This window comes from Heterodontus francisci, chromosome 36, assembly GCF_036365525.1.
Source record: "Heterodontus francisci isolate sHetFra1 chromosome 36, sHetFra1.hap1, whole genome shotgun sequence".
In the NCBI taxonomy this organism is placed as follows: Eukaryota; Metazoa; Chordata; class Chondrichthyes; order Heterodontiformes; family Heterodontidae; genus Heterodontus; species Heterodontus francisci.
In genome coordinates this window covers 46,427,554-46,454,531 of record NC_090406.1, presented here as the reverse complement: position 1 = coordinate 46,454,531, position 26,978 = coordinate 46,427,554, and positions in this window count along the sequence as shown.

The following is a 26,978-nucleotide window of genomic DNA, read 5'->3' as shown; positions in this document are numbered from 1 at the left end:
TAGCAAGCCACTCAGTTGTCAAGGGCAATTAGGGATGGGCAACAAATTCTGGTCTTGCCAGTGACGCTCACATCCCATGAAAGAATAAACAAAAACTCCTTTCCAATTGCACTTCCTTCTGCAAGCCCTCCCTCCAAGGAAAAATCCCTCCCTCAAGTCACTTATAATTAAGGCTGCCTTAAGGCTGTCTAGCCTTTGGACCTCCATTCAACCACCGTACTTCTGGAGTTCCCTCCCCTTAGATACTGTTCCCCTCACTTTCAAAACTACCATCATCAATACTCTCCTCAAAACCTCCACCCTTGACCCCTCCGTTCTTGCAAGTTACTGACTCACCTCCAACCTCTTCCTCTCCAAACTCCTTGAATGTGTCATCGCCTCCCAAATCCGTGCCCATCGTTGAACCTCTCCAATCAAGTTTTTGCCCTGCCACAGTACCGAAACTGCCTTAATCAATGTCACAAATGACATCCCGTGTGACTGTGATAAGGTAAACTATCCCTCCTCATCCTTCTCGACCTGTCAGCAACCTTCCAATCTTCTTCCAATGTCTCTCCTCCAGCTCAGTGGGACTGCCCTCACTTTGTTCCACTTTTGGCTATTCAATTATAGCCAGAGCATCTCAAACAATGACGACTCTTCATGCCCAGATTCTGTTCTATACCCTCAATGATTGATCCATGTCCCCCCTGCCTTTCTTCATCTACGTGCTGTCCATTAGCGACATCATCCGAAAATATGGTGTCAACTTTCACATGTACGTTGAAGATGCCCAGCTCTTCCGCTCCACCAACTCTGGCGACTCGTCCACGGCCTCTGTTTTTTTAAATGATTTGACCGACATCCAATCCTCTAATTAAAGACCGAAGCCATCATCTTCAATCCTAGCACAAAATCTGTACCTTTGCCAGCAATTCCATCCCCCTGCCCATACACCGTCTCAGGCTGACACAAACTGTTCACAACCTCAGTGTCCTATTTGACCCTGAGCTAATTTCTGATCCCATATCCTCACCATCTCAAAGAACGCCTATTTCTAAATCTGTAACATTGAGCATCTCTGTCCCTGCTTCAGTTTATCTGCTGCTGAAATCCTCATCCATGCCTTTGTCACCTCTAGACTCGACTATTCCAATGCGCTCCTGACCAACCTCCCATTTTCCTCTCGCCATAAATTAAACTCATCCAAAACTCTGCTTCCATATCCTAACTCCACCGAGTCCCACTCATCCATCATCCCTGTGCTTGCTGATCTACATTGGCTCCTGGTCCTCCAACACCTCAAATTTAAAATTCTTCTTCTTTGGTTAAATTCCTTGGAGGTCTCATCCCTCCCTGTCGCTGTAACCTCCACTAGCCCTACAACCCTCTGAGCCCACCACCCACCTGCACCCAACTCTTTTCATCTGATTCCAGCTTCTTGTGCATCTCCCTCCATTCCCTCCACCACTGGTAGGCGTACCTTCAACCATCTGGGCCCTGCTTTCTGGAATCCCCTCTCTAAACCTCCCCAGCTCTCCAGCTCCCTTTCCTCTTTTAAGATCCTTCATAAAACACATCACTTTGACCAAGCTTTTGTCCATCCCCCCTCACATCTCCCTGTTTGTTCCAGTTTCCATTTTCTCCTGCTTATGCTTCTGGGAAGTGCTTTGGAATGCTTAATTATTAGAGGTGCTGTATAACTATAAATTGCTGTTGTTTGTGGAACCTGTCTGTGTGTTAACTGGCTACTGTGTGGGCCCACACAAGAATTAATGGAATTCATCGTGCCTATAAGGAGCTTTGGGCCTTTTTTCGGAGAGAGCTGACAATGTAAGTTCGTTCACTTGTACACTTTTAAAATCAAATCCATTTTCTTGGCTTGAGATCGTCAAATAGACTTGGAACAGCCTGCCAGAGCCACAAGGGTTGGGACTGTTGGTGATACTGGATTTTCACAAGCCACGTGTTGACTAGTTACTCCACTAATTTCTCAGCTGCCTACTTTCCACCTTCTCATCAAGTTTGGCTGTTTCAAAGATCTTGAGATCTGCTACTAAACCTATAAGACTCTGCAGTATGACTGCAACTTCTGAGAGTCAGTGTCAAATCCTCAGTGGAATAGCCTTCAGCAGAGTGGGGGTGTGTTTGAGGTTGTACAACAGTGTCAGGAAGAGGGTAGAAGTTGGACATTTCCTTTGTCACGTGTTCTAACAGTTTTTATGAAACAATAAGGAGCCTTTGTTTCTATCATCGCATCAGGGAATCATTCCATTTTCTTCAAGTCCTACTGACACCACTGAACCCAAGAAGGTTTCTAGGGCAGGCCCGAATTTGCAACAAAGACGTACCCCTAGCAGAACAAGTGATGTTTAGCCTCAGCATGAAACTGGAGAGTGGCCAATCAATTCATTGCCTATCCTTAGAGACTCACTCAGCACACAGTAACCCCTCAGTACAGCAATCTGAAGGACAATAACCCCCAGTAAGCAGAGCCTTCTCCCCTCCTCCCTGCTGTTCCCACAGCCAATCAACCCTCACAAACAAACAAGTTGCATCACCCCCTTAACCCGCATGGCTGCCAACACAATCACAGTCAAACCCAGGCAGCTGAATGGTCAATACACTCTTCCAAAGAGGGCGAGGAATTCGTGAATGTACAACAAAAAATATTCTTAATTAATGGAGTTCAGCCCAATGAGGAAGGAATCAGTGCTGGATCTAGTTCTGGGGAATGTAGTGGGGCAAGTGGAGCATGTTTCAGTGGGAGAGCATTTGGGAAACAGCGATCATAAAATCGTGTTTGGAACAGTTATTGAAAAGGACAAGGTACAATCAAGCATAAAAATATTTAACTATAGGAGCTAAATTCACCAAGTCGATTAATTGGAAGCAAAAATTGTTCGGCAAAATGGTCATTGAACAATGGGAAGCTTGCTGAGGGGAGATGGCTCGGGTACAGAGTAGACAGATTCCCATGACGGGGAAAGGAAGTGCATTCAAGGCCAAATGGCAAAAGATATAGGGCGTGAAATTCAGCAGTGTCATGCCGCAGGTGGCCGCACTATAGAGGCCTAAGATTGCTCTTCAGGAGTGTGCAGCAGCATTAATGGATTCCAGTGCAGCCAGCATGATGAGACCAGTTCAAAACGGCGCCTGCTCAGGTCAGCTCAGCTTGTCCCAGAAGCCCTGTTGATGATACAATTTCGGCAACGCTAGTCCTGGCAATGAATTTGCATGTCACTCTGCAAAGATCAGGCATCAGGCTCAAGATGGGCCTTGCACTAGAGTTTCTTAAAAGGACAGGCACCTAAACTGCAGGTAAGGTAGGTTTTTGCCAACTTTTTCTGTTGCCGGCAAGTACTCTGGAGTGTTTTTGCAGGTCTTTTGTGTTGCGTTTCTTCATTTGCTGGCGCGTGTCTTTACAGGGTCGGCAGGGAAGCAGGTGACCTGTCCACACAAAAGCTGCAACCAGTATGGGGGCAGCAGTGGCAATGCCTCTGGGTCTGCAGCATGACCGGGTGATGGAGCAGAGGCTACGGAGAGGGCAAGCTCTGCCAAGTTGGAGCAGGACTCCTCTATATTCCTTGAGAGTGGCAGGAGGCTCTCTGGCAGGCCAGCTAATGGAGTCAGCATATCGGTGTGTATGCCCATCAGCATTCTCCTGTATGGTTTCCCATCGAGGTCCTCATCTGAGTCCCCTGTAGCAGAAATTTCCTGCGATCTCTCCCTCCAGGGATCTGCCAAACGAATAATCCTTTACCCCTGGCCTGGTTACAGTCCACTCATACCTGGTGACTCACCATGTGCTGATCCTGACTCTATACTAGCCACTAAGGTAAATGCAGTGGCAGTATCTGAGCTGGCGGCTGTAAGTGTCAGATCAAGTGACTGTGATAGGACCTCTTCATCAGTGCTGTGTTTTTGCTCTTTCCTCCTCCTGGGGCTCTTGTGGCTGGGCAGGCAGCAGTTCTCGGGTATCTGAAAGCAGGAACTCAGAAGGGGTAGGTTCGTGTGAGGGAACGGGGGAATGGGGTGGAAAACAAGAGGTCCATGGTCACACCACCAGCAGCTTGCACATCGTGCCAAAACATTGTATGTTTTCAAGAAGGAGTTAGATATAGCTCTTGGGTCTAAAGGGATCAAAGGGTATGGGGGGAAAGCGGGAACAGGTTACTGAGTTGGATGATCATCCATGATCATATTGAATGGTGCAGCAGGCTCGAAGGGCCGAATGGCCTACTCCTGCTCCTATTTTCTATGTTTCTATGTGCCAGATAGCAGGATGATGATGATCTGAGAGTGGAGAAGGGGCATAAAACAGGAAGGTGCTTCTCCCTCAATCTCAGCGACATCGGATGCTACAAGCCTCATCACAGCCAGCACCATGATTCAGAGAATCATCTCCTATGTAGGGCTCAGGAGACGCAGGCGTCCTTGTCCCCCACTCTGTTCCTTTCGATTGTGTCATCTTATCATGTAAGAGAGGGGGAAGAATGTCAGTGATTGTGTAGCACTGTGTTTGATATGCCTGCCATAGAGGAATAGCTGGAGGTATGTGGAAGCAGTGAGAGGTGAGTGTGAGGCTGGCAGTATTGGTAGGTGGGTGAGGGTGAGGTGCAGTATCTGGATGTTAGGTTTGAGTCCTGAGTGCCAGGGCGTGCTGCTGGGTGAGTGATGTAGGTGTGGTGCACTGAGCAGTGTAAGAAGTTGCAGTTGTGATGGGTAGGAAATGTCATGTGAAGATGCATGACACCCAGTCTGGCTGGCCCTGGCGAGGGGTAGGGTTAAGTCGTTGAGGGCAGGGTGTGGGTGGTGGCACAGGTGCGGCCTTTTACTACTAGGGGCCTCCAGGAGCTACTGGGCGACTTCCTCACATGGCGGAGGCAACCCCCCACCCCCTCCCCACCCTCCCTCCGTCATTGATAAAATGCCAGAAATGATGGGAAGAGGCCCATAAGCCGCCATTAATTGGCTACTTAAGGGCCTCAATTGGCATCTGGATGACAAGGCTGTCCTTGACTTTCCCTGCCCCGGACTAAATTCCATGGGGCCAGGAAGGCAACGGGCACTCCACGCTACGCCTTCTGTCGCAATTTTATGGCACCCTGCTGCCGCCCACCCACCCCCACCCCCCCACCACCCTCCCTGTCTCCATTCCCGTCCTTACAAGGCTCATAAAATTCCAGCCAAAGAATCTGTAAAGGGATATAGATAGTGAAGTGAGTGGGCAAAAATTTGACTGATGGAAAATAATGTGGGAAAATAGGAGGTTGTCCATTTTGGTGGGAAGAAGAGCAAAGCAGAATATTATTTAAATAGAGAAAGGCTACAGAATGCTATGGTACAGAGGGATCTGGGTGTCCTTGTCCAAGAATCACAAATAAGTTAGCATGCAGATACAGCAAGTAATTAGGAAGAAAAATGGAATATTGGCCTTTATTGCAAGGGGAATGGAATATAAAAGTAGGGAGATCTTGCTAAAACTGTACAGGGCTTTGGTGAGACTACACCTGGAGTACTGTGTACATTTTTGGTCTCCTTATTTAAGGAGGGACATACTTGCATTGGAAGCAGTTCAGAGAAGGTTCACTAGGCTGAATACTGGGGTGAAGGGGTTGTCTTATGAGGAAAGGTTGAGTAGGATGGGCCTATACTCATTGGAGTTTAGAAAAATGAGAGGTAATCTTATTGAAATACATAAGGTTCTGAGGGGCTTGACAGGGTAGATGCTGAGAGGATGTTTCCCCTCGTGGAGGAATCTAGAACGAGAGGGCGCAGTTTCAGAATAAATTTAAGATGGCGATGAGCAGGAATTTCTTCTCTAAGAGGGTCGTTAGTGTTTGGAATTCTCTTCCCCAAAGAGCAGTGGAGGCTGGGCCATTGAATATAAGGCTGAATTAGACAGATTTTTGATCTACAAGGGAGCCAAGGGTTATGGGGTGCAGGCAGGAAAGTGGAGTTGAGGCCACAATCAGATCAACCATGATATTATTGAATGGTAGAGCAAGCTGTGTGTAGACCTCCAGTACGCAAACTCCAAGTGTCACTACGTGCTGAGGTTCTATCTGTCCCCGGTGTTGCGAAGGATGGGCCTGGTCACATTGCCGCGGAACGCTCCATCCAGTTGGACCATGCCGTACCACCTATCCTTCGTGGAGCAGTTTCTGCGGGAAAACACCTTTGACCACCAATCCATTAAGCAGTGGTCTGCACGGAACGTCCTCAAGGCCCTACAGGAAAAGGAGACGGGGGGTCCTGTCGGATGGTTCCCCGAGCAGACCGCCAGAGTCATTTGGCGGAATGCCTCATCACCAGAACTTTCAAACAAGCACCAAGATGTAGCTTGGCTGGTGGTGAGAAGGGCCCTCCCTGTCAGATCCTTCCTGCACGCCCGAAGTCTCGCCCCCTCCGCGCAATGTCCCCGCGGTGGCTGTGGTGGGGAAGAGACGGTTGCCCACCTCCTCCTGGAATGTGTCTTTGCAAAGCAGGTGTGGAAAGAGATGCAGTGGTTTTTGTCGAGGTTCATCCCAAGCAGCTCTGTAATACAGGAGTCTGTGCTCTACGGGCTGTTCCCAGGGATGCACACCGAGACAAACATCAACTGCTGCTGGAGGACTATCAATTCGGTGAAAGACGCCCTTTGGTCTGCCCGAAACTTGCTGGTCTTCCAGCGCAAAGAGTTGTCCACGACCGAATGTTGCAGACTGGCACATTCCAAGGTCCAGGACTACGTGCTGAGGGACGCACTAAAGCTTGGGGCAGCCGCAGCAAAGGATCAATGGGGAAAGACCACAGTGTAAGGTCCCCCCACCAAGCTGAACTGAGGGGCTGGATCCATGGGAAACCCCTCGGGCTGTATCGGGAAAATTTTCATTTGCTGTAAATGTAAAAAAGCAATTGGCATGACAAATGTGAAATGGAAGGGTTGTGAAGCAACTCATGATTGTATTGAAGGAAACTGATCTCCCTTGCAATGTTTGTATTTTTTGGTGCTGTTTGAAACTGTTTGGCAATGTAATTTTTACAGATTTTTATGAACAAAGTATATTTTGGAAATAAAAAAAAAGAGCAGGCTCAAAGGGCCGAATGGCCTACTCCTGCTCCTGTTTCATATGTTCTTAGTGCAGAGGCTGCCGGCTGTGCGACAATGGGGACAGCAGTGCAGTAACTGCTCAGCCCATGCTACAATCATGTTAATGAGGTGGGAGCACCAAATTTACCTCTATTGTAATCGGCACAGGCAGCCTGCAAATCACGGCCCATGTGCACGGAAAGGAGAAATTAAAATGAGACAGAAAAAGGAGGTTTATGACAAATGCAAGGTACATAACAGGTCGAGTACCGATGAGATCACAAAAGGAAATGAGAGGGACAAAGAGAGTGTATGAAAATAGATTGGTGTCAGAGGACTGGAAGATTGCAAATGTTACACCCCTGCTTCAAAATGAAGAGAGGGAAAAACCCAGCAACCACAGGACAGTCAGCCTAACCTCGATGAAGGGGAACCTATTAGAGGCAATAATTCAGGACAAATTAATTGGCATTTGGAAAAATAGGGGCTAATAAACGAAAGTCAGCACAGATTTGTTAAAGGCAAATCGTGTTTGACTAATGTGATTGAGTTTATTGATGAAGTAACAGAGAGGGCTGATGGGGGTGATGTGGTTCACATTGTGTAGATGGATTTCTAAAAGATGTTTGAGATTACACTATATAATAGAGGCTGAAAAAATTAAAGCTCACAGGACTAAAAGGACATTAGCCAATGGATTCGACATTGGCTAAGGGACAGAAAGCAGAGAATAGTAATGAACGGTTGTTTTTCAGACTGGAAAGAAGTATACAGTGGTGTTCCTCAGGGTCGGTATTAGGGCTACTGCCCCTTTTGATATATATTAATGACATAGACTTAGGTATACAAGGTATAACTTCAAACTTTGTAGATGATACAAAACTCAGGAATGTAGTAAACAATGATGAGGATAGTATCAGACTTCAGAAGGATGTAGACAGACTGATGGAATGGGCAGACATGTGGCAGATGAAATTTAATGCAGAGAAGTGTGAAGTGATACATTTTGGTCAGAAGAATAGGGAGAGGCAATATGAACCAAATTATATAATTTTTAAGGGGGTGCAGGAACTGAAAGAGACCTGGGACTATTCGTATCAAATCTTTAAAGGTGGCAGGACTCTGAGAAGCTGTTAAAAAAACATTTGGGAACTTTGGCTTTATTAATAGAGGGATAGAGTACAAAAGCAAGGAAAAGTCAAATTAATTTGGCTAGATCTAAGGAACAATGAAGGTGCGGTTACTTTGCTCTGAGTTGTCTATAGGCCACAAGCTAGTGGGAAGGATGTGGAGGAACAAATTTGCAAGGAAATTACTGAGAGGTGCAAAGGTTATAGGGTAGTTATAATGGGGGACTTGAATTATCCAAACATAGACTGGGATAATAGTAGTGTAAAGAACAGTGAGGGGCAAGAGTTCCTAGAGTGTGTTCAGGAAAATTTTCTACAACAGCATGTTGCTAGTCCAACGAGAAAGGAGGCACTGCTAGACCTGGTCCTTGGGAATGAGGTGAGCCAAGTGGATCAAGTATCAGTAGGGGAGCATTTAGGGGATAGCGATCATTGTATCATAAGGTTTAGGCTGATGATGGAAAGGGACAAAGAGCAATCCAGAGTAAGAATAATTAACTGGGGGAAAGCCAACTTCAATGGGGTAAGAATGGAGCTGGGGCGAATAAATTGGAGTCAAAAGCTGGCAGGAAAACCAATAGATGAACAATGGGATACCTTCAAAGAAGAGGTAGTTCATGCACAGTCGAGGTATGTTCCCTCGAAGGGGAATAGTAGGACAAACAAATCCAGAGCTCCTTGGATGACAAAAGAAGTAGAGATTAAGGTAAAGAAGAAAAAAATGTGCTTATGATAGATGTCAGGTAGAAAATACTATTGAGAACCAGGCTGAATATGGAAGGTCCAGAGGGGAAGTGAAAAAGCAAATCAGAGAAGCAAAGAGAGAGCATGAAAAGAGACTGACAGACAGCATTAAAGGAAATCCCAAAGTTCTCTATAGGCATATAAATAGTAAAAGGGTGGTAAAAGGAAGGGTTGGGTCGATTATTGGCCATAAAAGAGATTTACACATGGAGGCAGAGGGCATAGCTGAGGTATTAAATTAATACTTTGCAACTGTCTTTACCAAGGAAGGAGATGAAACCCAGGCAACGTTGAAAGAACTGATAAGTCAGACACTAGAGGATTGAAAAATTGATAAAGGGAAGTATTAGATAGGCTGTCTGTATTTAAAGTGGATAAAACACCAGGGCCAGATGAGATGCATCCAAGGATACTGAGGGAAGTGAGGGTGGAAATTGCAGAGGCGCTGGCCATAACTTTTCAGTCTTCCTTAGACTTGGAGTGGTGCCAGAGGACTGGAGAATTGGAAGCGTTACACTCTTGTTCAAAAAAGGATGTAAAGATAAGCTGAGCAACTACAGGCTGGTCCATTTAACTTCGGTGGTAGGGAAACTACTGGAAAAAATAATTTGAGACAAATTCAATGGTCGCATGGACAAATGCGAGTTAATTAAGGAAAGCCAGCATTGATTTCTTAAGGAAAAATCATGTTCAACTAACTTGCTGGAGTTTTTTGAGGAGGTAACAGAGAGGGTTGATGAGGGCAATGCTGTTGATGTGTACATGGGCTTTCAAAAGGCATTTGATACAGTGTCACACAACAGACTTGTGAGCAAACTTGTAGATCATGGAATAAAAGGGACGGTAGCAACATGGATATGAAATTGGCTGAGTGACAGGAAACAGAGTAATGGTTAATGGATGTTTTTTGGGCTGGGGGAAGGTTTGTAGTAGAGTTCCCCAGGGATCAGTGTTGGGACCCTTGCTTTTCCTGATATATATTAATGAGCTAGACCTTGGTGTACAAGGCACAATTTCAACGTTTGCAGATGATACGAAACTTGGAAGCATTATGAACTGTGGGCAGGATAGTGTAGAACTTCAAAAGGACATAGACAAGTTGGTGAAATGGGCAGAGAGGTGGCAGATGAAGTTCAATGCAGAGAATTGTGAAGTGATTCATTTTGGTGGGAAGAACATGGAGAGACAATATAGAATAAAGGGTACAATTCTAAAGTGGGTGCAGGAGCAGAGGGACCTAGATCTATATGTGCAGAAGTCATTGAAGGTGGCAGGACAGGTTGAGAGAACGGTTAATAAAGTATACAGTATCCTGGGCTTTATTAATAGGAGCACAGAGTACAAGAGCAAGGAAATTATGCTGAACTTGCATAAAACACTAGTTCGGCCTCAGCTGGAGTATTGTGTCCGGTTCTGGGCACCGCACTTGAGGAAAGATGTGAGGGCATTGGAGAGAGTACAGAAAAGATTCACGAGAATGATTCCAGGGATGAGGAATTTCAGTTATGAAGATAGATTGGAGAAGTTAGGGCTGTTTTCCTTGGAGAAGAGAAGGCTAAGAGGTGATTTGATAGAGGTATTCAAAATCATGAGGGGTCTGGACAGAGTAGATAGGGAGAAACTGTTCCCAATCGTGAAAGGATCGAGAACGAGAGGGCACAGATTTAAAGTATTTGGTAAGAGAAGCAAAAGTGACTTGAGGAAAAACTTTATCACGCAGCGAGTGGTTAAGGTCTGGAATGCATTGCCTGAGAACGTGGTGGAGGCAGGTTCAATTGAAGCATTTAAAAGGAAATTAGACAGTTATATGAAAAGAAAGAATGTGCGGGGTTATGGGGAGAAGGCAGGGGAATGGAATTGAGGGAGTTGCTCTTTCAGAGAGCTGGTGCAGATACGATGGGCTGAATGGCCTCCTCCTGCACTGTAATGATTCCGTGATTCTGTGATATTATGCTAAACCTTTATAAAACACTGCTTAAGGCTCAGCTGGAATATTTGGCTGAATTTTATAAGCGCACCACAGTTTGCGGCAGCACACTCTAAAAACGACGTGCATCCTGTGTGGATGCTCTGTCCCTGAGCCCCCGCAACATTACATGTGGGGGCTCATTTAAATAGAGGGGGCGAGTGGCCGCCCCTGATGACGTAGAAGAGCAGCATCTTCGTCCCCGGCAACGACATCCAGTGCCACCGTGCAGGCACCGGCGCCATTTTTAAAGGAATTTAAGCCCTTACAAATAAGTATAATTTTTAAAAGGAAAATAGAAATGATTTTTATTACATGTAAAAATAAGTGATGGAGGCCCTTCCCCCACCCCCTAATGTCATTTTAGGCAATGTAATGACCAAGAATTGATTGTTCAAATACCTGAACTTTCACCCCCAAACTTCAATCTTTTGCCCTCCAATCCCTTCCCCACCATCCCCACATCCAATAAAAATTGATTTCCCTGCTCCTCCACCCCTCCCGCCCTGAAAATTTAATCCCTCCCCCCTCCCCACCAGGTTCTCGCCTGGAAATCCATACAGAGTTCCGAAGGCCAAACGGAGGCTGTAAAATCGGCGTGGGATGGACGCTGCCTGCAGGTAAGTTTATTTACATATTTTAAATGTTAATTTAAATATGCTGATGAAGGGCCTGCTGCCTGGCCACGGGGGGCAGGCCGCACCAGTAATACGAGGTGGGCCCTTCTCGACGTCGCGGGTCAAGGCGGGCATCAAGGGGCCGGTAAAATTCAGCCCATTATGTTCTATTCTGGACACCACACTTTAGGAAAGATGTCAAGACCTCGTAGAGGATTCAGAAAAGATTTACTAGAATGGGACCAGTTCAGTTATGTGAAGAGACTGGAGAAGCTGGGATTGTTCTCCTTTGAACAAAGAAGCTGATTTGATAGAGGTGTTTAAAATCATGAATGGTTGTGGTAGAGTAAATAAGGAGAAACTGTTTCCAGTGGTGTTAGGGCCAGCAACCAATAGAAACAGATACACAGTGATTATCAAAAGAACCAACAGGTAATATGAAGAAGCATTTCTTCACACAGTGAGTTGCTGTGATGTGGAACTCACTGCCTGAAATGGTAGCAGAAGTAGATTCATAGTAACATTCAAAAGAGAATTGGATAAATACTTAAAGGGCAAAAATTACAGGGCTATGGGGAAAGAGCAGGGTAGTGGGATCAATTGGCGAACTCTACTAAAGAACATACATGGGCACGATGGGCCGAATATCTTCATTACTCCAACCTGCATTGTACAATTGAATATACAGTGGCTTCATAAATTATACCTGTCCGTGTACTGTCAGAAAATGTCTATGCAAATGTATACTTTGAAGTACTTCCTGAACCACTTACTGAAGATTATCCAGTGGTGTTTGTTTATAGTATTGCCCAGCTTCTTAACTTCTTTGCATGTTAGCTTGCTTCCATAATAACAGTGACTGCTCTTTAAAAGTAACCCTTTGGATATGAAGTGCATTGGGATCTCCGATATGATAAGGTTCTTTATAAATGCACCTTAATTTGTTCATTCTTTCTTCCTGTATATGAAGTTTAAGACTAAATAAATACAAGTGTAATTTGAGCTTACAATAGTTATACCCAGTTTGCGCCATTTGAGTAGGCGGGAAGCACTGTGGAAAACATGCACAAGTTCCAGTGTGATGGGGTAAGTGTAGGACAGACAGTTCTGGAATGTGAGCCTGGTTCAATTGCAAGGAGCCAGGCACAACTGTTGAAAGCACAATGGTCTTTAAAAACTTGAACAGCATCAGCACCTCCATCACCGACGCACAGTGGCAGCAGTGTGTACCATCTACAAGATGCAATGCAGTAATGCACCAAGGCTCCTTAGACTGCACCTTCCAAACCCGCGACCTCTACCACCTCGAAGGCCAAGTGCAGCAGATGCATGGGAACATCACCACCTGCAAGTTCCCCTCCAAGTCACACACCATCCTGACTTGGAACTATATCACCGTTCCTTCACTGTCGCTGGATCAAAATCCTGGAACTCCCTTCCTAACAGCACTGTGGGTGTACCTACCTCACATGGACTGCAGTGGTTCGAGAAAGCAGCTCACCACCACCTTCTCAAGGGCAATTAGGGATGGGCAATAAATGCTGGCATAGCCAGTGACGCCCACATCCCATGAATGAATAAAAAAAAGCACGGTTAAGACACGTTGAATAATTGTTGAACATTACTTGTTAAACAGCATCACTCTGTGAGTCAGTGCCTTGTTACAATATATGACATAAAAAGATAATGACAGGCTATGTGAGTGACAAAGTGATTTATGGTATGATACTGGCTATAGAAGATTGCCACATATATGCCTCACTATCCTGTGAGTATAGACCTGTCCTGTAAATATAACACACTAGCTTTTACGTACTTTAGTTTATAATGATAATTTAGATACAGAATTTTCCATAACCTTTCCCACAATGAGTATTATGTGGACCGTTTTAGCTGCTTATTGGACATCAGTTCAGAATAGACAACCTATGGCCTTTTTCAAATTGTCTATAAATTGTAGAATCCATGAAAGGATACCACAAACATATCACAGATATTAATAAGCTCTTAATAAGGCTTCTTTCCATTATTTACCTTCTCGTCAGCTGTCCCTCGATTCGAGGATGACATCTACTCAGGGTCACTAGTTTCTGACATGGATCTTCAGGTGACTGAACAGGCCAATTCTCGCCCCGGAGATCTTTGGGCACATGGGGCAGGACATCCCTTGCAGTAGTGGGATCCGGAGTGCAGGATTTGCTTCCTTTCCTTTCCCTCTCTGCCGCCGCTCTGCTTCATCGTTAAGGCATTTAGACTCAAAGCATGACGCAGCTTGATGGACACGCTGTCGTCATTTTGAACAATTGGTAGCAAACCCCTGCCAGTCATCAATGTTGATGCTGCCCCGCTTCAAAGAGAGCTTCAGAGTGTCTTTGAAGCATTTTCTTTGTCCTCCCCTGGAACACTGGCTATTTGAGTGTTGAGAAAACAGGGCCTGGCGGGGGAGACGGTTTTCAGCCATCCGGACACAGTGTCCAGTCCATCAAAGTTGGTTTTGCAGGAGTTTTGCCTGAATGCTTGTGGATCTGGCCTATTTACCTATCAGCACTTTAAAAGTAGGAAGGTGATGGCCATTATCTGATAATGATGAAGTTAGAAGAGAATTAGCAAAAAACGATTTCTTCCCTGATGAGTTTGCAACATAAGGATCAGACAGGCTGTAGTTTGAATTTAGTTGCAATGCTGAGTTGACAGAGCACTCAGAGGGTGAATTGTCCTTGATTCTCACTGATGTCAGTAGTTTTGTCCCTGTGGCTGGGCCTGGAGCAAGAGGTAAAATGATTGCCCCAGGTTTTAGGAGAGCTGCTTTTTGGACAATGGTCTGGAATTCACAGAGAGAAATAAGGCCACAGCAGGACGAGTGCTGGCCCACGACCCCCGGGGCAGTGTTACTGACCCTGGCCCTGGGGGGGTAGTGTTACTGACCCAGATCCCAGGGGGAGTGTTATTCTCCCAGGCTCCAATGGGAGGGTTAATATCTGAGGCCCCGGGGGAATTTTTTTAAATCTTTCATGGGATCTGGGCGTCGCTGTCCAGGCCAGCATTTATTGCCCATCTGGTGGTGGTGAGCTGCCTTCTTGAACTGCTGCAGTCCATGTGGGGTAGGTACACCTACAGTGCTGTTAGGAAGGGAGTTCCAGGATTTTGGTCCAGTGACAGTGAAGGAACGGTGATATAGTTCCAAGTCAGGATGGTGTGTGACTTGGAGGGGAACTTGCAGGTGGTGGTGTTCCCATGTATTTGCTGCCCTTGTCCTTCTCGTTGGTAGAGGTCACGGGTTTGGAAGGTGCTGTCTAAGGAGCTTTGCTGAGTTGCTGCGATGCATCTTGTAGATGGTACACACTGCTGCCACTGTGCGTCGATGGTGAAGGGAGTGAATGTTTAAGGTGGGGGCTAGGGTGCCAATCAAGTGGGCTGCCTTGTCCTGGATGGTGTCGAGCTTCTTGAATGATGTTGGAACTGCACTCATCCAGTGTTACAGTCCTAGGCCTCAGTGGGGATTGTTACTGCCCCAGGTCCCGGGGGGAGTGTTGTTGTCCCAGGTCCCGGTGGGAGTGTTATTGTCCCAGGCCCCAGGAGGAGTGTTACTGTCCCAAGCCCTGGGGGAGTGTTCCTGTCCCAAGCCCTGGGGGAGTGTTACTGTCCCAAGCCCTGGGGGAGTGCTACTGTCCCAGGCCCCTGGGGGAGTGTTCCTGTCCCAAGCACTGGGGGAGTGTTACTGTCCCAGGTCCCTGGGGGAGTGTTACTGTCCCAAGCCCTGGGGGAGTGTTACTGTCCCAGGCCCCAGGAGGAGTGTTACTGTCCCAAGCCCTGGGGGAGTGTTATTGTCCCAAGCCCTGGGGGAGTGTTACTGTCCCAAGCCCTGGGGGAGTGTTACTGTCCCAGGTCCCTGGGGGAGTGTTACTGTCCCAAGCCCTGGGGGAGTGTTACTGTCCCAGGCCCCTGGGGGAGTGTTACTGTCCCAAGCCCTGGGGGAGTGTTACTGTCCCAGGTCCCTGGGGGAGTGTTACTGTCCCAAGCCCTGGGGGAGTGTTACTGTCTGTTATGTCTTCTGGTTTCCATAAGTTAAGAATAATCACTCTTTGGACTGGGAAAGGCTGGACCTCTTTGTTTATTACATATAGCCATGGTGCTTGGTAAGGACTGCCTTAGACCGGGGTTGTGTTATGTGTCACATAACTCCAGTGCAGCAGTGTATCTGGCACACTGGAATACACACCTAACAATTAATTCCTAGTTAATTAGTTCCTAGATCTTTATGAGTGATATAACAACATATAACTTCCCTCTTTGTTTAAAAGTATAATGCCTCTATATCAATATAACTGTTCCAATCATTAACTTTTTTTTCTCAACTAAAGAAGATTAACAATCAACTTTTAGAAATAAACTGAAAACATGTTATAGCTTGTTTTCTAAAAATATTATTCATGCTATTGTTTAGGTGGTAAGATGCTGCGCCTCCAAGTTGTAGATTTGGCATTCGCTGCTCTCAATGGTGAGTTGGCACGCTGCCCAGGTGATGTTATGCTTGTTACTCCTGGTGTTGTAGGAGTCGTGCTTGCTGTTGCTAATGTTGTGTCACTTGCTGGTGACGTTGTTAATGTCTTGCTGGATAGTGATGTTTCTGGTGTTGTTGATGGTCTTTTCTGTTTTTCCAGCTCAGCTGTAGGTCGAATATGGATTCTGTTCCTTCTCATTTGGTTACCGGTTTCGGTCTCAATGATGTATAACCTTTGGAGTCTCAGCTTCACCAACAACTTTTGCTGGGCTCCAGGTTTTCATGATTGGATCCTGTACATGTACAGTTTGTCCTTTCAATAGCTCAGCCAGGGATTTAGCATGCTTGTTGAAGTGTTGCTCTCGTCTTACCTGTGCTTCAGTGAATTGTTGTCTCACTTCCTCCTGGTCACTTGGAGGATGTATCTTGCTTGGCAGAGTAGTCTTATATTTTCTTCCATTCAACTGCTCTGCAGGTGATTTCATGTCAGCCTTGAGAGGTGTGGATCGGAGTGACAATAAGGCAGGTTTGGATCTTCATTTGTCTCTCAGCATTTTGTAAGGGGAATTGGGTACCATGTATTAATCTTTCAGGAATCCATTCTTCAGCGAACAAAACTTGTATTGCTGAGATGACTGATGTGGCTCTCAAGTCTTTCACCTTCCAGATAATAGGGAACTTTGGGTCGTAGTCTGCGACTATGAGATACCATTCTTGATTATGTGTGAATAAATCAGCTCCTACAGTATGCCATGGTCTGGGTGGTACTTCAGTAACTATCATCTCCTCTTTGCTGCATGTTTCTGTACTTCTGGCATACATTGCAAGTGGACACCATATTTTCAATATCTTTGTATATGTCTATCCAGTACACAGCTGATCTAGCTCTGAGCTTACACTTCTCCATTCCCATGTGGTCTTCATGTATCTTTTGGAGAAGTTCTTCCTGCATTGTTTTGGGAATGATTATTCGGGATCCAGCTAGCAGAACACCATCTTGTAGTGAGATGTCATCTCTGATAGACCAGTACTGCCGTATTGCTGGCTGTGTGTGATGTATCTTATCAGGCCATCCCTGGATCACTTGCTGAGATAGCATCTGTAACTCCTCATCTTTCCTGGTCTCATCTCTAATTCAATTAAGTTTCGGTGGTGTTATATTCACTAGGTGATGAATCTTTATACCTAGATCTTTTATCTCATGTTTCTCCTGTGGAGACAACCGAGACAGGGTATCTGCTAGCACCGTTTCTCTTCCTGGCTTGTATGTCAGAGTGAAATTGTAACTCTGAAGCCTCAAGAGTAACCTCTGCAGTCTTGCTGGTGCTTTACATAGATTTTTCTTGTAGATCTGTTCCAGTGGACGATGATCACTCTCCACTATGAACTTTCTCCCTTCGAGCTATGTGTGGAACTTCTCACATCCACAACAGCCAAAAGCTCTCTTTCTATGTTGGCATATCTTGTCTCAGCTGATGTTAGGGCTTTGGATGCAAATGCAATTGGTTTTCCCTCTTGTACCAGGGCTGCTCCCAGTCCTTTTGTGGAATATCTACTTGCAGAATATGAGGTTTCTTTCTGTCGTGGTATGACAGACCTGTCTCCTTGCATACTACCTTTTTGAATTTGTTGAAACTCCTGTCATGTGACTCTGACCACTGGTACTCTACATCTTCCTTCATCAGCTGCCGCAGGTTTGCTGTGTGTTCCGACATGTGCAGTATTAAGGAAACCATGTACTGGATCAAGTCAAGGAAACTTCTCAACTGTCTCTTATCTCTTGGGGCTTCCACCCCAGAGATGGCTGAGATTCTTTCAGGACTCGCCTTGACTCTGTCAGGTGTGTACACCATTCCGAAGAACTAGCATTCTGTCACTTTCACAATGCATTTGCCTGCATTTAGCAGATCCCAGCTTTCCTGGTTCTCTCCATGGCTTCATGTAGATGGTAGTCATGACCTTTTCCATCTGCACCATATATCTGGATATCATTGTCTATGTCGTCTGCTTCTTTACATACATGGTATGTCTCATCTACTTACCAATGGAACACATCCTGGCTCACTGTGAGGCCAAAAGGTGGATGCAGGAATTTGTACCGTCCAAAGGGTGTGTTGAATGTCATTAACAGTGAAGATGCCTCATCTAGCTTCACATCCCAGTAGCCATTTCTGACATCAAACTTGCTGAAAACTTTTGCCCCTGCCAATGTTAGTGTGATCTCTTCTAGTGTTGGAATAGGTAGTGATTCCTCTTTATTGCTTGGTTAAGATATTTTGGTTCCAGGCAAATTCTTATCCGTCCATTTGGCTTCTCTCTCACCATGATGGAATTTACCCAATCTGTAGGCTCTGTGACTCTGGCGATCATCTTCTTTTCTTCCATTTCTTGGAGCTCTCTTTCAAGTTCTGCTGGTACTGCAGAGGCCTCGGACCCAGGCCCAGTGCTAGAAGCCCGGAGAAGAGGTAGGTGAGGCGGATTGTTGGAGCCAGTCCAGAAAGCCCCGGTGAGGTGGAGGCGGTGGGTGGTCTTGCGGTCCGGGGGGTGGGGGGGGGGGCGGGGAGGGGGGATGGGGGGGGGTGTCCTGCAGGGTGAATTGGTTCCTGGTGGGGGTCCTCCTTGGGCCACAAATTGCTCATGAAGGAGGGACCACCCCCTCCAAGCCCACAAAGAGGGCGCCTCATTTTACAAGGTATCCTCCCCTCGCGACGCAGGTCCCCCCGCTGCTGGTAAGATCTCAGCAGCAGTGTGAAGAGGCCTTTAATTGGCTCTTACTAGGTTACTTAAGAGCCTTAATTTGCCATTGGGTGGAAAGGCTATTGTCGGCCTATCTGGCTCCCGGGAAGATCGCTGGGGCGATAGGGAGAAGATGGGCCCTCCGCCCTGCTGCCCTTCCCCCACCACTGACCCTGCCTTGGGGGACGGTGGGGGGGGTGGTGCCGTAAAATCCCGGCCGTGATATTCAAAATCTTCAAGGCATCCAACCGTCTCATCAGAACACTCTGGGTATATTTGTACCACATCTTCTGATCGGAGGGCGCTTTTCAACGGGTGTACTGTCTTCAACCCTCAGTGTTGCCTCCTTCACCTCATGGTTTACTGAGATAAGCTGCAGCTCTTCACAACTGCTCAACCCCAGGATAGCGGAACCATCTGTTTCTGTGGCGTCGAGCATTCACTGGGAGTGTTTACTGTCCCAGGCCCTGAGGAAAGTGTTACTGCTGACAGTAGAAATGTAAACCACAAAAGACCCATAAAGTTTAAAGTGCACATAATCAAATATATCCAGGAGTAATTTTAAAGCAGTATTCTAATAAAAGGCTTTAGATAAATGTTGTAAATAAATCAAGTCTCATAATCATGCATCAGCCAATCACCTGATTACATGCCAGCCTGTAACTGACTTCTGATCATCTATTATTGTGCTTGTAAACCTTCTGAATCACTGAATTAAATTCCAGCCTGTAACTTCCTGTCAGGTATTTGTTATTCTATAGATAAACTATCCAAACCCTGCTATTAGATTCCAATCCGTGTAACTCACTCCTCGGTATCTATTATTTTACACATAAACCACCCCATTCCCTTGGTTAGTTTCCAGGCTGTAACCCATTCCTGGGTATCTGTAATTCTATATAAACTATTCCCCGACCCCTCCACCACCACCCAGTGAACTCCTCAGTTTTTCCAGTCCATGTAACTCTCTGCTCGGTATCAGTTATTCTCTATATAAGGCATTCCCAAACACCTCGATTAGATTCCAACCTGTAACTCATTCCCAGTCTGTTTACTCGTTCTCTATAAAATTGCTCCTTTTTCCCCTTCACACTAGCTGTTACTCAGGCTAGCTGGATTCCTGCACCAGTGCGAAACTAAATATATTGTAATATTTTTACTTTATAGTCCAGGAATATTCTGGTTTAGCTAATGTTCTCCAGATCTGCATAGTTTGTTATAAAAACAAGAAATGCTGGAAATACTCAGCAGGTCTGGCAGCATCTGTGGAGAGAGAAGCAGAGTTAACGGTTCAGGACAGTGACCTTTCATCAGAACTAGTAAAGGTTAGAAATGTAATAGGTTTTAAGCAAATAAAGCAGGGGTGGGGCAAGTGATAACAAAAGTGAAGGTGTTGATAGGACAAGGTCACAGAGTATAACTGACCAGAAGGTCATGGAGCAAAGGCAAACAGGATTTTAATGGTGTGTTAGTGCAGAGAAGGTGTTAATGGACAGAAAAATGAACAGCCCTGGCCCAAAGCACAAACATGAAAAAAACAGTGGGCAGGCACCCCCCTGCTCTCATGCCCACATCTCTGTCCTGGGATTGCTGCAGTGCTCACATGAACAGCAACACAAACTCAAGGAACAGCATCTTATTTACCGATTAGGCACACTACAGCCTGCTGGACTGAACATTGAGTTCAATAATATACAGAGCATGACGGGCCCCCTTTTTATTTTCAGTTCTTTTTTTCTTTTTTCTTCTTTACTTTTATTTTAGTTTGTTTCATCATTCATTTTTCTTCCCATGTGCCTGCCCACTGTTTTTATCATGTTTGTGTTTTGGGCCAGGGCTGTTCATTTTTCTGTCCATTAACACCCTTTCTGCACTAATGCTTTGTCTTTCAACAAACCATTAACACATCGTTTGCCTTTTTCCCATGACCTTCTGGTCAGTTATTCTCTGTGAACCTGTCCGATCAACACCTTCACTTTTGTTATCTCTTGCCCAACCCCCGCTTTATTTGCTTAAAACCTCTTACATAACACCTCGTTAGCCACAGGTGATGTACCGGAAGACTGGAGGATAGCTAATGTTGTGCCTTTATTTAAGAAGGGCAGCAGGGATAAGCCAGGGAACTACAGGCCAGTGAGCCTTACATCAGTGGTGGGAAAGTTATTGGAAGGGATTCTGAGAAACAGGATTTATATGCATCTGGAAAGGCATGGTCTGATTAGAGATAGTCAGCATGGCTTTGTGCGTGGGAAATCATGTCTCACGAATTTGATTGAGTTTTTCAAGGAGGTGACCAAGAGGATTGACGAGGGCAGGGCGATGGACATTGTCTACATGGACTTTAGCAAAGCCTTTGACAAGGTCCCGCATGGTAGGCTGGTCCAGAAGGTTCGAACACATGGGATCCAGGGTGAGCAAGCAAATTGGATACAAATTTGGCTTGGTGATAGGAGGCAGAGGGTGGTAGTGGAGAGTTGTTTTTCAGATTGGAGGCCGGTGACCAGTGGTATGCCGCAGGGATTGATGTTGGGCTCTCTGTTGTTTGTCATATTATTAATGTCATATATTAATGACTTGGATGTGAATGTAAGGGGCATGATTAGTAAGTTTGCAGATGACACCAAAATTGTTGGTATAGTGGATAGTGAAGAAGGTTGTCTAAGGTTACAACGGGATATAGATCGTGGGAAAGTGGGCAAGGCAGTGGCAAATGGAATTTAACGCAGACAAGTGTGAAGTGATGCATTTTGGGAAGTTAAACCAGGGCAGGATATACAGTGAATGGCAGGGCCCTGGGGAGTGCTATTGACCAGAGAGACCTTGGGGTGCAAGTACATAGTTCCCTGAAAGTGGCAACACAGGTAGACAGGGTGGTGAAGAAGGCATATGGCATGCTTGCCTTCATCGGCCGAGGTATTGAGTACAAGAGTTGGGACGTCATGGTACAGTTGTACATAACGTTGGTTAGGCCGCATTTGGAGTACCGTGTGCAGTTCTGGTCGCCGCACTGCAGGAAAGTTGTGATTAAGCTAGAGAGGGTGCAGAAAAGATTCACAAGGGTGTTGCCTGGTTTGGAGGGCTTGAGCTATAAGGAGAGATTGGATAGACTGGGTCTGTTTTCCCTGGAGCAAAGGAGGCTGAGAGGGGACATGATAGAGGTATATAAAATTATGAGAGGCATAGATAGGGTAGATAGCTAGTGTCTGTTTCCCATGGTAGGGGTGACTAAAATGAGAGGGCATAGATTTAAGGTGAGAGGGAGGTGGTTTAAAGGGGATCAAAGGGGTAAATTTTTCACACAAAGAATAGTGGGTATCTGGAATGAGCTGCCTGAGGAGGTGGTGGAGGCAGGAACAGTAGCGACATTTAAGAGGTATCTGGACAGGTACTTGAATGAGCAAGGCATAGAGGGATATGGAATTAATGCAGGCAGGTGGGATTAGTATAGATAGGCATTATGGTCGGCATGGACGCGGTGGGCCGAAGGGCCTGTTTCTATGCTGTACAACTCTATGACTCTATGACTCTATTTCTAACCTTTACCAGTTCTGATGAAGGGTCACTGAACTGAAACATTAACTCTGCTTCTCTTGCCACAGATGCTGCCAGACCTGCTGAGTATTTCCAGCACTTCTTGTTTTTATTTCAGATTTCCAGCATCTGCAGTATTTTGTTTTTATTTTATTGCATAGTTTGTTATTTCTACATTTCTAACACTCATTAGACATTTACAGAAATTTATTCTTCTTATATTTATAAGATAAGAGAAGCATTATGAAAGTTCAGAAAGCATGTTGGCTTGGTACAAGAGGTAATTAATTAAACTGTCTTATTAAAACCAATTATTAAATCAATTTACTGAACCCATTTATTAAATCTATTTATTTAGCTCATTTATTAACCTCCTTTATTTATGCATTGCTGGAAATAGAGACATTTTGTCGAAGCTTGTCGTCTTGCACTCATCAGGACAATTCGCAAGAATACCAATGTAACGGAAAACAACAAATTTATACTTAATGAGAAGAGAGCGCTGATTGGTTGGCATGTGGACTCTGATTGGTAGAGGCATTGCCATGGAGAATGTACCAGTTTATGGTGACTGACAGTTAACTGTCCAAGCTTGTTTGAAATTTAAACCAGGCAGCTTGACTTTGATTGGTCAAGGCATTGCCCTGAGGAATGAATCAGCGAATGGCTGTTACTTATTTTGTTTAGCCGAAATAAAAGGGCACAATGTGCGTACATGTTCTTTCTGTCTGCAAAGAACAGGGCCCTGTGTATTAATATATGTAGCTTCCAGTACGTGCAAATGCGCCACACTGCGAGCCCGACTGAAAATCTTAAATTGGTTGTCAGGGTAATTCTTAGCACACTGAGGATTATTTAGCAAATTACATCTAATGTTGGACACTGTGTTTTGAGTTTTGCAAGTACGGGCTGACTGGGTGTATCCAGCACCTAGCGAACAGTGGAAGGGACATGTTATTTGATACGATCTGCCAGTCTTTGAGATGTATGGCCTATATACCTAGCATCACACTGGCATTGACATTCATATATCACATTACTCATTTATGTGATAGGCAGGATGTCTTTTTGACTTGACGGCAGCATGCTGTTCGTGGTGAAAACCACACATGTTGCTACTGCACAGTAGCAGCGTGAAACAGCTAGCTTCACCTGTTGCTCAAATTTTTGGGATACATTACCCTTCCAGGATAATTTGAGGTTGACTGGGCACTATTCAGGGCTGAAAATGACGGTCTTAGACCCATTCATAAGCTGGCGCGATATACAACGAAAAATGATCTGATCAGGGTAGCCATTGTCATACAGGATGTCTTGATTTGCCCTATTTCAGCATCAAGCTTGCATGGTGAGCAAATAACTCAGGCCCTATTTACGAGGTTGCTAATAAGGCCAACCTTTTAGCACGTGGAACTGTAAGAATCCCAACGTGTGTATTGACCTGTGAAGGTAGGTTTGAGGTAGAGAACCCCTCAGCAGATTTCTCAACTAGTACGTCAAGGAAAGGGAGCTCAGTTGACTGCTCCATTTCAAAGGTAAATTTGAGTGCAGGATGGAGCCCATTAAGACATGTAAAGAAATTATTATATGCAGCTGCAGATTCAAATATTGCAAACGTATCATCTACATATTGGAGATATGCAACAGGAGGTTAGGTGTCATTGCCTCGTAGACATGTTTCTCATGGAACCCAAGAAAGATGTTTGCAAGAGCTGGGCCAAGAGGGGATTCCATGGCAACACCATCTATTTGGGGATGCATGGTGTTGTTAAAATGGAACTCAACTGCCCAAGCTGTCAAGTTCATAAGTTCAATGAACACTGATTCACGCAATGGTGGTGGGTCTAGATCACTATGATAGAGTGCTGCAGCACAAATATCTATGGCTTCATTGAGTGCTACATTGGTGAATAGGCTAGCAATGTCAAAAGAGCACATGGACACGGCATTGCTATGGATATGCAAGTCCGTTATTTATCTAATTTATTAAAATCATTTATTAGTTGTATTGATTTATACCCACCTCCTGCCGTACCATTTTATTTTGTCAACCTTGGCTAGGTGATGGTAGTACTCTCACCTCTGAGTCAGAAGTCATGGTTTCTAGCCCCACTTTAGAGACTTGAGTACAAAATCTAGGCTTATTCTTTAGTCAGCAGATGAGGTGTTAGACAGAGACCCTATCTGCCCTCTCAAGTGGATGTAAAAGATCCCATGGCACTATTCGATGTAGAGCAGGGGAATTCTCCTGGCGTCCTGGAGGGACTTTATCCCTCAACCAACATCACTAAATGATGTGAAGATATGGAAGAACAAAAATCCAATATTAAAGGATGGATCAGAAATTGTAAAGGTTTAAGAACAGAAAGGAGCCTCTCGAGCCTGTTCCTCCATTCAATTAGATCATAGTTAATCCATATTTTAGCTTCATCATTTGCATACGGTGCCATAATGGTTTTGTTACTGGAGTAGTAACCCTGGACTAATGATCCAGAGACATGAGTTCTATCCCCAGCACAGCAACTAGGAAATTTAAATTCATTTAATTAACTAAAATTGGAATAAAAGCTACTCTCAATAATGGTGACCATAAAACTACTGGATTGTCACAAAAAACCATTTGGTTCACTAATGTCCTTTCAGGATGGAAATCTGTCCTTACTTGGTCTGACCTACATGTGAATCCAGACCCACAGCAATGTGGTTCACTCTTAATTGCCCTCTGAAATATCTGGGCAAGCCATTCTGCTGTATACCCACCTTAATATTCCTCCATATGTTTGGCTAACAAGATTCTAAAAAAATTTCACTTTGAAATTTCCAATTGACCCTCAGCTTCAGCAGCTGTTTTGGGGAGAGGGTTCCAGATTTCCACGACATAGAAACATAGAAAATAGGAGCAGGAGTAGGCCATTCGGCCCTTCGAGCCTGCTCTGCCATTCATTATGAGCATGGCTGATCATCCAATTCAGTCACCTGTTCCCGCTTTCGCCCCATACCCTTTGATCCCTTTAGACCCAAGAGCTATATCTAACTCCGTCTTGAAAACATACAATGTTTTGGCTTCAACTGCTTTCTGTGGTAGCGAATTCCACAGGGTCACCACTCTCTGGGTGAAGAAAGTACTCCTCATCTCAGTCCTGAAAGGTTTACCCCATATCCTTAGACTATGACCCCTAGTGCTGGACTCCCCCATCATTGGGAACATCTTTCCTGCATCTCCCCTGTTAAGTCCTGTTAGATTTTTATAGGTTTCTATGAGATCCTTCCTCACTCTTCTACCTTTTGTGTGAAGAAGTGTTGTCTGACATCACCCCTGAATGGCCTTTTCTAATTTTAAGGTTATGCCCCCTTGTTCTGGACTTCCTCCACCAGAGGAAATAGTTTCTCTCTATCCTTTTTTTTTATTCATTCATGGGATGTGGGCGATGCTGGTCAGGCCAGCATTTATTGCCCATCCCTAATTGCCCTTGAGAAGGTGGTGGTGAGCTGCCTTCTTGAACCGCTGCAGTCCATTTGGGGTAGGTATACCCACAGTGCTGTTAGGAAGGGAGTTCCAGGATTTTGACCCAGCGACAGTGAAGGAACGGCGATATAGTTCCAAGTCAGGATGGTGTGTGACTTGGAGGGGAACTTGCAGTTGGTGGTGTTCCCATGCATCTGCTGTCCTTGTCCATCTAGTTGGTAGAGGTCGCGGGTTTGGAAGGTGCTGTCCAAGGAGCCTTGGTGCATTGCTGCAGTGCATCTTGTAGATGGTACACACTGCTGCCACTGTGCGTCGATGGTGGAGGGAGTGAATGTTTGTAGATGGGGTGCCAATCAAGCGGGCTGCTTTGTCCTGGATGGTGTCGAGCTTCTTGAGTGTTGTTGGAGGTGCACCCATCCAGGCAAGTGGAGAGTATTCCGTCACACTCCTGACTTGTGCCTTGTAGATGGTGGACAGGCTTTGGGGAGTCAGGAGGTGAGTTACTCGCCGCAGGATTCCTACCCTCTGACCTGCTCTTGTAGCCATGGTATTTATATGGCTACTCCAGTTCAGTTTCTGGTCAATGGGAGCCCCTAGGATGTTGATAGTGGGGGATTCAGCGATGGTAATGCCGTTGAATGTCAAGGGGAGATGATTAGATTCTCTTTTGTTGGAGAAGGACATTGCCTGGCACTTGTGTGGCGCGAATGTTACTTGCCACTTATCAGCCCAAGCCGGGATATTATCCAGGTCTTGCTGCATTTCTACATGGACTGCTTCAGTATCTGAGGAGTCACGAATGGTGCTGAACATTGTGCAATCATCAGCGAACATCCCCACTTCTGACCTTATGATTGAAGGAAGGTCATTGATGAAGCAGCTGAAGATGGTTGGGCCTAGGACACTACCCTGAGGAACTCCTGCAGTGATGTCCTGGAGCTCAGATGATTGACCTCCAACAACCACAACCATCTTCCTTTGCGCTAGGTGTGACTCCAGCCAGCGGAAGGTTTTCCCCCTGATTCCCATTGACCTCAGTTTTGCTGGGGCTCCTTGATGCCATACTTGGTCAAATGCTGCCTTGATGTCAAGGGCAGTCACTCTCACCTCACCTCTTGAGTTCAGCTCTTTTGTCCATGTTTGAACCAAGGCTGTAATGAGGTCAGGAGCTGAGTGGCCCTGGCGGCACCGAAACTGAGCGTCACTGAGCAGGTTATTGCTAAGCAAGTGCTG